Raw genomic sequence first — 13,508 nt, 5'->3', positions numbered from 1 at the left:
TAGGTACCGGGAGGTCATAGCCAAGTGTGACTGGATATTGACTAGCATATAGAAGCTCAGAAAACGCCTTTAAAAAAAATATTTAGGGCCACCCTGGTGGCGGAGGCGGTTGAGTGCCACCCTGTGAAGCTGTCCGCAGCCTCTGCAGCGTGGGTTCGATGCCGGCCGGCGAGAATCCGACATGGTGAAGCAGACCTCTCCTGTCTTGCCCGCTCACTGCTCCCCTCAGCAGTGTATTTTGTCAGTCTGCCTGTTCTGTTCCCTGCTCTGTCTCTGGTGGATCGTCTCATCCTCCCGCGCATCTGGCCTGTACCCCGGTTCTTGTATAAATAAATAAATTAAAAAAAAATTAATTATATATTTAAAAATTTATTTTAATGAAGTATTGTTGTTTTACATCTTTGTTAATATTTTGACAATATAGGATTTCCCCCCTCAGGCATGGTCACCTTAGCTCTCCCACCACAAAGCACCTTGAGAAGACTTCACCATAGTGCATTGTGCATTCTCCCACACATCCCTCTGTTCCTTTTTTTTTTTTTTTTTTAAAGATTTATTTATTTATTTATACAAGCACTGGGTACAGTCAGAAGTTCGGGAAGGTGAGAGAATTCACCAGAGCCAGAGCGGGGAACAGAACAGGCAGACTGACTGAAATACACTGCTGAGGGAGCAGCAGGCACTGCAGGAGAGGTCTGTCGTGCCATGTGGGACCCTCACTGTCAGCGGCCAGGGATCAAACAGGCACTGCAGAGGCTGCGGGTAGCTTCTCAGCCCAGCGCTCAACCACTGTGCCACCAGGAGAGGCCCACATCCCCCTGTTCTTACTCCTCCTGTTCCCCCTCCCTCTGGATGCCTCATTTCAATGGTCGACTTTCAAGGGTTTTTTTAAAATTTTTTTATTTTTATACAAGAACCGGGGTACAGGCCAGATGCGTGGGAGGGTGAGAGGATTCACCGGAGACAGAGCGGGGAAGAGAAGAGGCAGACTGATGAAACACACTGCTGACGGGAGCAGCGGGCAAGACAGGAGAGGTCTGCTGCATCATGTGGGATTCTTACTGGCCGGCTGGGATCGAACCCGTGCTACAGAGGCTGCCAACAGCTTCACAGGGGGGTGCTCAACTGCCTGCACCACCAGGGAGGCCCTCAAGCGTTGGTTTTAAAGTTTATCTTTGTCTGCTACTTTGTTTGGTTTCTCTCTATTCCACATAAAGTAACACCATGCAGTATTTATCTTTCTCCTTCTTCCTTATTTCCCTTAGCATAACCCTTCCAGCTCCATCCAAGTTGCTGTGGCTGGCATGAGCTTATCTTTTTTGATGGCTGAGTAGTATTCACTGTGTACATGTACCACATCTTCTTGATAGTCAATGTTTTTTGGATGAACTTGAGGTTCACTTGTATCTTGTGCAATTGTCTAGGTTTCCCTCTCTCCAAAAATAGTCCTGATTGTCTCACATCTAGTTAGGACCTATTCAGTGATCCTGACAAAGATGACTACATAGAAATATTCACTGGCTTTTTATTTATAAAAGCAAAGCTTTGAAAATCCCTAAATATGGCAACAGAAATCAGAATAGTTTCTTTTTTTTAAAAAAGGGACCCATTAGTATATAGTGTTAGTATAGTGTTAGTATTGTCTTAGTCCAAACAGGCAGCTGTAACAAAAATACAGAGTGGGTGGCTTATAAACAAAAATTTATAGTTCTGGAAGCTGGGAATCTAAGATCAAGGAGTTGGCAGATTTGGTGTCAGGTGAGGCACTGCTTCCTGGCTCATAGCTGTGGGTGTCTCCCTGCCGCATCCTTATATGTTAGCTGGATGAGGGAACTCTTTGGATTCCTTTAAAAAGAGCGCTAACCCCATTCATGAGGGCTCCACCCTCAGGGTCTAATCATCTCTGAAAGGCCCCACCTCTTAATACAATACACTGGGATGTGCTTCTGTGTACTATCAAAGAATTCTTTGCCTATATTAAGGTCATGTATTTTTCTCTTACCTTTTCTTCTGGAAGTTTTTAGTTCAGCATTTACATTTAGACCTATAATAAATTTTAAGTTAATTTTTCACTTATAGAGTAACACAATGTTCAAGGTTTAATTTCTGCCTGGGACATTCAGTTGTCTTAGCAATGTTTGATGTATCGCCTTTCCTATTAGATTACTGCAGCATTTATGTTGAAATTCAGTTGACTGTATATGAGTGGGACTATTTTTGAACTCTCTCCTGTTTTATTAACCTGTCGCCTATGTTAGTAGCACACTGCCTTTACCATTGTAGCTTTCTGGTGGTAAATCTTAAAATAGTGTAGTTCTTACAGTATTTGAAGGTGTGTTGTAGGAGGCAGTCTCAAGTCTTCCAACTTGGCTCTTTAGTTTTCAGTTGTTTTTTTTGTTATTCTGTGTTCTTAACATTTACCTGTAAATATAATTATCAGTTTCTCAACTTATATTAAGAAAAAGCCTGGTGGTATTATAATTGATATTACATTGAATTCTAATACACTGAGAAGTAATGACATCTTAACAATATTGAGTCTTTCAACTCATAAACATTGTATAGTTTTACTCATTTATGTCTTCAATTTTTTTTTATGTTAAAAGGACAACTTTATGATATACCTACTACTTGCCACCAGGTATTGTACATAAGATTCTGATTATTTTGCAACTGTTGGTCTTTACAATAGTTGCTATTATAAATGCCACTCTTAGTAGTGCTAGTAACTGCACAGGAACCTTTTGTTAGCTCTACATTTGTTGAGTGTAGCAGGTTTATAATTTAAGAATGAAGTTATTTTATATACTGATTTGTGGTTAGTCTTTGTTATTTTTTATTTATTTTTTATTAATTAATTTCTTTATTTGTATATATTTTACATCAGGTATAGTCCCCTTAGAATTTCCACCACCAATTCACCCATGTACCATCACCTTAGTACCTTGAGCTGTTCCCAAAAATGACATGGAAGAACTTATGTCTTTAATTTTTTCAGTGATTATTTTGTCATTTTCATTACAGAGGGCTAGCATACATTTGTTACATTGATCTACATTTATTTTATGTCTTTTTATGCTATTGTAAATGGTATATGTGATAGCCAGCCTCCAGACCGGCCTCCAGTGGTCCTTCCTTCCTGGTATTCATGACTTTGTATAGTTCCTCCCCCCAAGAGAGGAATTAACTCTTCAATGTATCAGGATTGGTCTGTGTGACCAACAGAATATGGCAGAAGTAATGGAACGCCACTTTTGAGACTAGGTAATAAAAGGCATCATATCTTCTTTGCTTTCTCTTGCATTGTTTGTTCTGGAAGACATGGGAACAGTTCTGTTGGAAGGTCCAAGAACTGAAATTCCATTTAAGAGGAACTGAGATCTCTGCCAACTAGATGTGAATGAATGATCTTGGAAGTGGATCCTCTAGGCCCAGTCAAGCTGTCAGATGTCTGGCCAGCGGCCCTGGCTGACATCTTGACTGCAGCCTCCTGAGAGACCCTGAGCCAGACTATGTAGAGGAGTTACTCCCAGATTCCTGACTCTCAGTGACTGTGTGAGATAATAAATGTTAGCTGTTTTTAATTGCTAATTTGGTAATTTGTTTTGTAGCTATTGAGAACTAATATAGTATTTTTAAAATCAATGGTATCTATTTTATTTCAATTTCCAACACTTTGAGTCTTTCTATTTTTTTCCACAGACCTTGCTATCCCATGTCCTTGCTAAAATCAGCAATTCTACAGATATCTTAGGATTTTTTACATCAACAATCATGTCATCTGTAATAAAGACAATTTTACTTCTTTGTCTTTTGCTGGTTCTGCAATTATGGTGTCTGTATGCCAGATGTCAATTGGAGTTAGTAGTAAGCTCTCTCCCCAGTAAAATTTCTGAATAACTATAATGGAGTGAAACTCATAGATATACTCATAGGTATTCCAAAAGCTTTGGTAAATTCAAAGCAGTCAGTTTAATTATTCCTCTGTTATCAGTAGGTTTTGAGTTTTTAAATGTTTGCTAAGAGCTCTTTTTATGCTGACAAAATGCATGTCCTGTACAAATAACTCCTAACAAGTGAATCCATGTTCTGACTGTGAGGGATAGAATCCAAGTATTTCTTGAGACCCAGTGAGTTAAAAGATGAGCTAGACCCTGGAATCTTTCATAAGTACATCTTCAAAACTGATTATATTTGAATAGCAAAGTTTTCTCATAAAGAAATTTCCAAATTGCAATACTAGAACTCCTTTTCCTTTCATGTTCTAGTCTGATTTTCTTCATGACCACTACTTGACCTGTACTTTTATGTCTACCCCTATATATAGCTCCATAGGTATCTTCTCCAAGTTTCTTCATTTCGGTATAATCTTCCATAGTTACTTAATAGGTCTGGTAGATCCTGACTTACTTATTCTGTGATGATAGTGGTTGTGGGGTTCGTGGAGTGATGGCGGTAGCAGCATCAACTATGTTTGCAACACCTTTTTTTTCAACTTTCAAGAGTCTTGAGAACATATTATATAATATGATAAAAAATATTTCCAAATATTCTATTAATATTCTAATTATATTTCTTAGTTTACTGAAATAATGTTTTTTAAGTTATTTGTTTTGTTAATGTGGTTAATTACATTGATTGATATTAGAATGTTAAACCAGCCTTGCATTCCTGAGATCAACCCCACTTAGACATCATGCATAAATTATTTTTGAAATTATTTAATGAATACTTTTCTCTTATTTGAAGTATATTTTCATTTCATGCATCTGGAGAGGTCAGGAGATCCTGCTTTTTATTGGCTGCTGCTTCATGTCAGAGGGGTCCCTTGGTACCTGAAATTTGCACAAGTGGGTTATAACCCTGTAAAAAGATCCTTGGGGAAATTGTCCAGACAGACATGTGGAAACCCTGGTAGACTGTTGATAATTTCTTGTACCCTTGAATCAATATATTTACTCAAAGCAAATATTTGTCCAACTTTAATTTGGAGGACAAGCTGCAAACTAAACAGTGAGTGGAAGATTGGAGTAGGGCTGCTGGTAGAAACCTCAAAATAGGAAAGATATTTAAAACCCAACTACCCTATATGACAAATACACACTATTGAAAGCATGGCCCTTAGGGATGTTAGCCACATCTCCAGGAGCCTTTTACAGTATTCCCTCAACCACACATTCTACTTTGCCTGAGACATGTTTTGAAACGACATTTCCCCCTCTGTCTTCTTAACTTTCCAGTGATGTACGAACACATCAGTGATGTTTGAACAGATCTTCTCTATTGTATTGGTGCACCTGCCAGGCAGATCCACTCCTTGCTCCGACTCTGGAGTATATTTTCATAGTACTTTGAGCTCAGTAGGGATTTGATCCCTGTTTGTGGGAAGCTCAGTGTCCCCATCTTTGACACTGTAAAGAGGCTGATATGAGATGTTATGAAAATTTATTTTATTTTTTGAAAGATTTGTTTATTTATACAATAACCGGGGTATAGGCCAGATGTGTGGGAGGGTGACAGGATTCACCAGAGACAGAGTGGGGAATAAGAACAGGCAGACTGAGAAAATACACTGCTGAGGGGAGCAGCAGGCATGACAGGAGAGGTCTGCCGTACCATGTGGGACTCTCGTCGGCTGGCTGGGATTGAACCGATGCTGCAGAGGCTGCAGACAGCTTCACAGCACTGCGCTCAACTGCCTGCGCCACCAGGGGAGGCCCGAAAATTTATTTTTAATCAAAAGCATTGAGGCCAGGAGAACTCTCTCTTGCCCTGCCTTGTTTGTGAGTCCATATGTTCGTGAGGAGAGAGATTGAGAGCTGGGACTCAGAAGAGAAAACTTTCAGTGGATGAGATGTTAAGAAACAACCTGGTGGCACCAAGTCACAAACAACTGTCAACTTCTCAAGGTTAATATACTAAGAAGAGCTAGAACCTCTTGTCTTTCTCCTATATCCAGTTAGCTGTGGATCTTGGAGCTGTGAAAATAACTGTTGAGCAGAGTAAAGTAATGCAGTGTTTCTTTCTCTTTCTTTAATATTTTTCATTCTCTCTCCTCTATTCCCCTCTAATCTACACTGGGACAATCAGATGACAGAGTTCTACTTTAAAACAAGTGCACTCAGGTATTTATAGTAAGGAAATGGACTGAATGAGCCAGCTGCTATAAATAGAAGGCCTGACTTAATCCATTCAGGAAGATTGTGGCCCAAAGCATTTAGACACAAAATAAATCAATTCAAATCTAATATTTAGAAAATGTAGCCCAGGTTTGGATGGTTGGCCTTCATAAGAAATGCTATAGATTTTTTCAAATTGACAGCAATGGGTGGGGATGGGTTTTGTAGGCAAAAGGCTGAACTAAGCCTGAACATCAGAAGATCTTTTAAAGTTTGTTCTAATTTTCCTGCAGAAAAATGGGTCTAAGTCATTTTAACTTTGCAATGCCTAAGTTTCAGTAAATATTGATTAGCCAATAAGGGAGGCTTAGGGCTTCAATTTATGTTTGGGTACTATGAATTCTTGTCAATTTTATGGTTGACAACTATTCAATTTCCCCACATACGTGAATTCTTTGAAGGAATAAACACATGAACAGCATTTATTGAGCATATACCAAAAGGCATGCACCATGCTAAGCTCTTCTTGTGTTATTTTATTTAGCACAAAATAGCCTTTACTCTGGCATGTGCTTTCCATTTTGCTCTTATACAAACTGAGGCTACTCTAGAATTTTCCAAACTCATGTTGCTTGTGAATAGAAGTTTGAGATTTGAACTGCTTAGTTAGCACTGGGATAGACAGAAAGTTTTGCAGCGTTTCTGCCAGCCTGTTGGCATTTTATTTTGCCTATGCACTGACAGGCCTTCCATCAACACTTGTTTATGATGAAGACTTTCTTGACTACTTTTCTCTTATCTAATCCTCCTTTTTTTTAAAAAAAGATTTATTTATTTATGCATACAAGAACTGGGGTACAGGCCAGAGGTGTGGGGGGGTGAGATGATTCACCAGAGACAAATTGGGTAACAGAACAGGCAGATCAACTGAAATACACTGCTGAGGGGAGCAGTGGGCGAGTCAGAAGAGGTCTGCTGCGCCATGTGCGTAGCTCTTTGGGCGGGGATTGAACTCATGCTGCAGTGGCTACAGACAGCTTCATAGTGCTGATAGTGCTGTAACTTAACCACTTGTGCCACCAAGGAAGCCCTCCTCCTCCTTTGAATGTAACAATGTAATCCTACTATTTAACTTCACTTCTACTTTATGTTCTCTTGCAGAATTCATTGTATCAGTGAGAAAGGGGTCAATTTGCAAGGAAAAGAAACTTAACAATTGTGGTTGTTTGAAAAAAAAATGGCTGCAAGTTCTTTGATATTCTTCCCATTGAGACTTGGATCTGTGTCTATTCTCCTTGAATCTGGTGACTGCTTAGATCAACTGATTCTGCAGAAATGATATGCACGACTCCTGCAAAGGTTAGGTCATAAAAAGCCATGCAACTTCAGTTGCCTAGGTCTCTCTGAATGCTTGCCCTGGGAACCTAGCCATCATGCTATGAAAAGCCTGAGCCAGATGGGGAGGCCACATGTGTGGGCACCTGGCCAATAGTCCCATATGAGTCCAATCTGTTTATCCTGGCCCAGGTGTGAGACACATGAGTGAAGAAACTATCTTGGAAGTGGTTTCCCCAGACCCAGCTGTTCTAGTTCCTATGTCACTCAGTTGTTTGAGTCTCCTCAGCAGACATCACAGTGTAGAGACAAGTCATTCTAGTAGGACCCAGTCTGAACTCCTGACACACATTCTGTGGCTTAATTCAATGACATTTCAATTCCACTAAGTTTTGTAGTAACTTGTTACATAGTAAAAAGTCATTGAAATATTCAGCTAGCAGTAGTTTATAGCAGTATATCTCACTACATCAAATATGTAAATATTAATTTAAATATGTATTTAAGTAATTTTAATTATAAAACCAAATAGTTAAGTAATTGAAATTAAATTAAAAGTAACTTAAATAATAAAGTGAGCGAGCTAGAGGAGGCTTTTGTCAGCATTAAGTCATCGCTGAATAATGTCTTCAGGGTCCTGGAATTATTCCTTGTGTCCATGGTCCCATCTTTAGTTGACTTTTGTCTTTATGCTTGTGGCCTCATGGTTTCAACATAAATGCTGCAGCTCCAGGCATTGCATCGGCATTCAAGTTAGAAGAAGAAAGGATAGGCAGAGCCAATCTCATCTACACTTTTATTAGGGGAAAAAGCTTATCAGAAAACCCCAGGTCTACCTTTTGTCTCATCAGCTAGAATTTTGTCCCATGAGCCCCCCACGAGGGAAGGCAGCTGAGAAATGAATACTTACCTGGGCATATTGTTGTCCTAAACACAATCTGGATTTGCTTAGTAAGGTCGTAGGAGAACGTGCCCGGGTAGGCAAGGCCACTGTCTGCCAAGCACCTCAACTGCTTTATATATTTTTCTGGTTGGTTCAACTAGGTGGTGAGACTTTGAAAATAAGGACAATGTTGCTGAGGTGAGCAACTGTACACCTGAAGTCTGGACAGTATTGTCAAACAATGTTATCGCAATTAAAAGAAATCTAAATGTAGAATGAGGCTACCCGAGGAGGCATGTGAAGATGAGGAGTAAAAGGCAAATAAGGCAAAATGGACTGGTGGAGGATTATGGGTGATTTGGTGGTGGCTGTGGTATGATAATATCCATCTGAGGGGGTGTGAACCTAGAGTCCTCATTTACAGTGTTGTAAACCACTGCACATTTTTAACCTGATATCTGCAGTTTTTCATTACAATTTTACATAGTTGCAAAGAATGTAATTTTTGGTATATTGTAAATATTGACATTTTAAAATAAACCTTTACTTTGCTCTTTTTAAAGTTCCAATGAAATCCAAATATGTTGATTTGATACTACCATCTCGTTTAAAAGTACAAAATAAGCTTTTCTTAGGAGTCAGACATTTTTACATCATTCCTTTTTCTCCTTGAACTTATATTTTTGTTCCATTATTCCTGAGAATTTTATCTTAATGTAATGCATTTTTATGCTTGAAAGTTTTTTTTATTGATTTCTGTATCATACTTCTCTGCAAGAACATACATATACATTTAAATAGCATTTTAAAACATTTCATGTGACTAAGAGACTTTAAATATTGAAGCATTTTTCTGAACCATTAAAATTATTACTATTCAATTGAGAGAAAACACAAATATATTACATATTTTGATATATAATTATTCAACACAGAAGTGACACGCATTGGAAATGCATCTGCTATGAGATGGATGGAATTAAAAAAATATTTCATGTATCTGTGGATGAATATTATTTGTTTCGGAATGACCAAATTTGGTATCAATTACAATCCTATTTTTTGTTTATTAAGACACAAGTGCTGAAAAAGTTATTCCTGTAAGTAAATGGAAATGTAAGGAATGGGGTTTCACTTAAATATTTGAACTTCCAAGTCTTATATTAAAACTCACGTAGTGTTCGATCATCAAAAGCTATTTTTAATGATCTATCAGCTGACAGTTTCATTAGATCCACCTTCGAGTATATGGAAGCCATTTCACTTGAAAAGGACCTGTAACCAATCATCTGAGTTGTTCACTTGCAAATGGATTTGTTACTAGCCTGGTAGAGACATTTCCAAATTCAACATTTCAATGTAGCCCCCAGTTTGGAGCCCTGGAAGTTGTACTCCAGGATCCTTCTGGATGGGGTGAGTGAGAGCTGTACCTTTCTTCTACATAAGTCTTGTCTATAGAGACCATGATGTTAACTCAAGTCAAAGGAGAGGAAGGAGAAAGGCCAGGGGCCTGCGGTACTTTGAATGTGACAATAATAACACCAACAATCCCTGCTGTCATTTATTGAACTTCTCTGTGGCTTCTACCTGCTGACTCAAGCTGGAGTCTGTGTCTTTGCTGTTTAGCTTGCGGTTCACACCACCTCTATTCATCTTTGTTGTTAAAACATTTTAAACTTGATTCCATTATTGCTTTGAAATGCTAAAACTGGCCTTCTTAAAGCTTGACCGTTTACTGTGCTCCTGCTTTTTCTGACTTAGGAAGGTGATTGCCTCCAGCTGTCTTGCCACACTTCTTTTGTTCCTCTGTTCTCTATCACTTTTCAAAAATGTTAGAGTGTTGGCATATTTCCCCCAAGACTCAGGATGCAGACTCCCGCGATGTGCAGATTTTGTATGTGTTCACATTTTCTAAGTATTCCCTAGCCTATTTGTTGTCGGTAGTTATTTTTGCAAAGTCTTCCTTATTTCCCGATTGTTTAAATGTGTTCCTTGGCCCCCTCCCTCTTTGCTGTACTTTCTTCTATTCAAGCAGTGGATCATGGATTTTGGGATTTCATGGAGCAAAAGTTAAAAAAAAAGCAGAGCAATTTACATAGGGTTGCTATCATTAAAAAAAAAAAAGAAAAAGACAACTAGTGTTTGTTTTTATCATCACTTCTAGAGGAAGTTGCCCAGTGGACATCCTAGAAGGATGGCCATTGTCTTTGTGAAGATGTGTTCCCGTGGAAACTCTGTCCCCTCTGATTCTACCTGGGCACCTACTCTGCGCTCAGCACTGGAGAGTCACAAAAGAAGTATTAAACTGCCTTTGCTGGTAGGGATCAGGCAGAGGAGAGGTAGAAAGCAACTGTGCAGGACTGTGCAGGACTGCAACTCTCGGGTGTACCTTCTCCCCTGAAGATGTGAACTAATTAAAGGTAAAGATCACATCCTGCATCTCTGTGGCCCACTGCACCAGCACGATGTCTGATATATCACACCCATTCATCAGTGTTTGCTCACTCAAAATGAATTACAAGACAATACAAGATCAAATATACGTAGATGTTCTACTGAAGTCAACCCTGTCCCACTTCCGTACAATATTGTACCAAGCAAGGTCAGACAGAGCAGGAAGAGCTGTGTCATAGGTGACTCAGCTGGCAGGTAGACAGGTAGACTTCCTGGAAGGAGATGGTGAGATTTGGGATGGAGTCCTCAGGAATTAGAAGCTGCGTTATTTGATAGTAAGTAATGGGGTCCTGTTGGAAAGCAGCTTGAGGCCCAGGAGATAATTTTCAGGAGAATGATGTCTTTGTTTTGTAGGCCAATCGCTTATTTGGAGTTTCTGGTAGCATGGATGGTGATGGACACCAAAGAATATTTAGGGCGATGGTTTAAAACTCAGGCTGGGGCCACCCTGGTGGCGCAGGGGTTAAAGACAGCACTATCAAGTTATTGCCAGCTGCTGCAGCATGAGTTCGATTCCCCAGCAGGCCAGGGAGCAACCCACATGGTGCAGCAGACCTCTCCTGCTTTGCCCGTTGTTTTTCTCAGCAGTGTGTTTCAGTGGATCTGCCTGCTCTGCTCCCCACTCTCTGGTGAATCCTCCCATCCCCTGCACCTCTGGCCTACACCCCAGTTCTTATATGCACAAATAAACAAAACTTTAAAAAAAAAAAAACAAAAAAAAAAAACAGGGTGATTTTGTCCCTTAGGGGACATTTGACAATATCTGGGGACATTTTTGGCTCTTATAGTGTTTGTATTCTCAGTTCTTTCCCCAATTCCTAGTCTATCATGGTGTTCAATAAGTGCTTATCGAATGAATCAATGAGTAATGTTTATAATGCACCTTACAGTCTCAATGAATATTAGCTTTAGGCTGGTTGGTTCTCTTACCCATCTACAGTGGGTAAAAACTTTCTGAAAGAGGTGGAGTGGGACCATATCAAAATGATTTTGTCATTTCTGTTGTCTGAAGATTGCACGAGAACTCACCCTTCATGCATGTGACTGTGTGTATCTGCAGCCTGTTTAAGGAAGGCCTGCTTATCTATTTGTAACTCCGCGTCATGGAGTTACATCAGTTAGTTCTCATCTGGAACATTCCATTCAATTTGGGACATCAACTGTTGGGGGGGGGAGGGAATCTTGGTTTCTTTAACATCCCTAATCATGACAACTTCTCAAAAAGACTCTGGGGAGGCTAGGGGAGACATCTACCAGCTGAGGAGTGTCTTTGAGGGAGGGTACTCTGGCATCTAGATGTCACATATTGTAACAAATGTGAAGGAATGGCGAGGCGTACAGTGAGAACGGACCAGGAACACACGTTAGCCTTCTCAAGAACTGCATGATAAATGAAGAGGACTTTGGTCTGGGACTCAGTATCTGTGTGACTTTGGGTTAGTTTCCTGCCTCTCCCCTTCCTGAGTCAGGATTTCCTTGTCTCTGAGATGAAGGTTGGGAATAGAGACGTGTTTTCGGGTCTCCATTGAGTTGATGCAGAATAACCCTAAAATCTGGGCCTGCAGACAAGACTAGACTGCAGACTTTTCTGCGGGTTTCAGAGGACAGACCTCAGAACAGCGGGGCAGGAAGAGAAGAGGCCAGTTGGCTGCTCAGTGAGAAAAGTCGTTTCAGAGGCGGGAGCATGGACACGTCCTGCCGCTGGGAGTGCTAGCAGCACCCCTGGCTGCGCTGGGCTGGATGCCCCGAAACACTTGCATTCAATTTTTAAAAAAAATATCATTTTATTTTAGGAGAAGTTTAGATTTACAGAAAAATTAAATTAATATTACAGAGAATTCCTATATACCCTGATCCAGTGTGCCCTAGTATTAACATTTACATCAGCACCTTACACTTTCTGCAATTAGCAAACCAACATGGACAGTCTTGTTAACAGAAGCCCATACGCTCTTCAGATTTCCTTAGTTTTCACTTGTTGCCCTTTCTCTCCTCCAAGATCCCACCCAGGATACATTGCACTGGGTTTCCTCTTTGACATGTCAATTCCTCAGGCCTTACTTATTTGGGGTGACCTTGACAGCTTTGAGGAATCCTGGGTAGGCGTTTTGCCAACTGTCCCCTCGGTGGTGGCAGTTTGTCAGATGTGTTTCTCATGAGTAGGTGGGGGATTGAGGTTGTGGGAGGAACCCCACAGAGGTGAAGTACCTTCTCTTCCTCTCGTCCTATCAACGTGACTTATCACTGACATGGCTGGCTTTGACCGCCGGCTGAGACAGTGCCTGCGAGGCTTCTCTCAAGTAAACTTGCTATTATTCTTGCCTCCTTTTGGACTGTGTTCTTTAGAAGGAATAGGAAGCTTTATTCCATCTCCTTGGGGAGAATCCTTGTTTTTTTAAAAGAAAAAAAGATTTTGACTTTTGCTTGCCTCACAGGTCTTCTGCACAGCGTCAAGCCCAGAGAGGGAGCCCATTGCCATATCTTGGCCTACATCAGGTGGCTAGTCAAGGAGCAGAGATTTACTTAAGCAAACAAATGATGACCCTTCCCTGTGGAAGGGTTACCAGCTGCTGGTTTTGCTAATTACTCTTCTCTCTTCTTCTCCTGAGCAGTGATGACAGAGGACACAAATCTTAAATGAGGGTTTTGACTAAGAAACTTGTTTGGCTGAGGGAGGACAGTCACAAGCCAAAAATGAGTTAAATAAGCCCCATTGC

The sequence above is a fragment of the Talpa europaea genome (assembly GCF_964194135.1).
Source record: "Talpa europaea genome assembly, chromosome: 8".
Taxonomy (NCBI): Eukaryota; Metazoa; Chordata; class Mammalia; order Eulipotyphla; family Talpidae; genus Talpa; species Talpa europaea.
The sequence above is the reverse complement of the archived record's forward strand: the minus strand, read 5'-3'. Positions refer to the sequence as shown.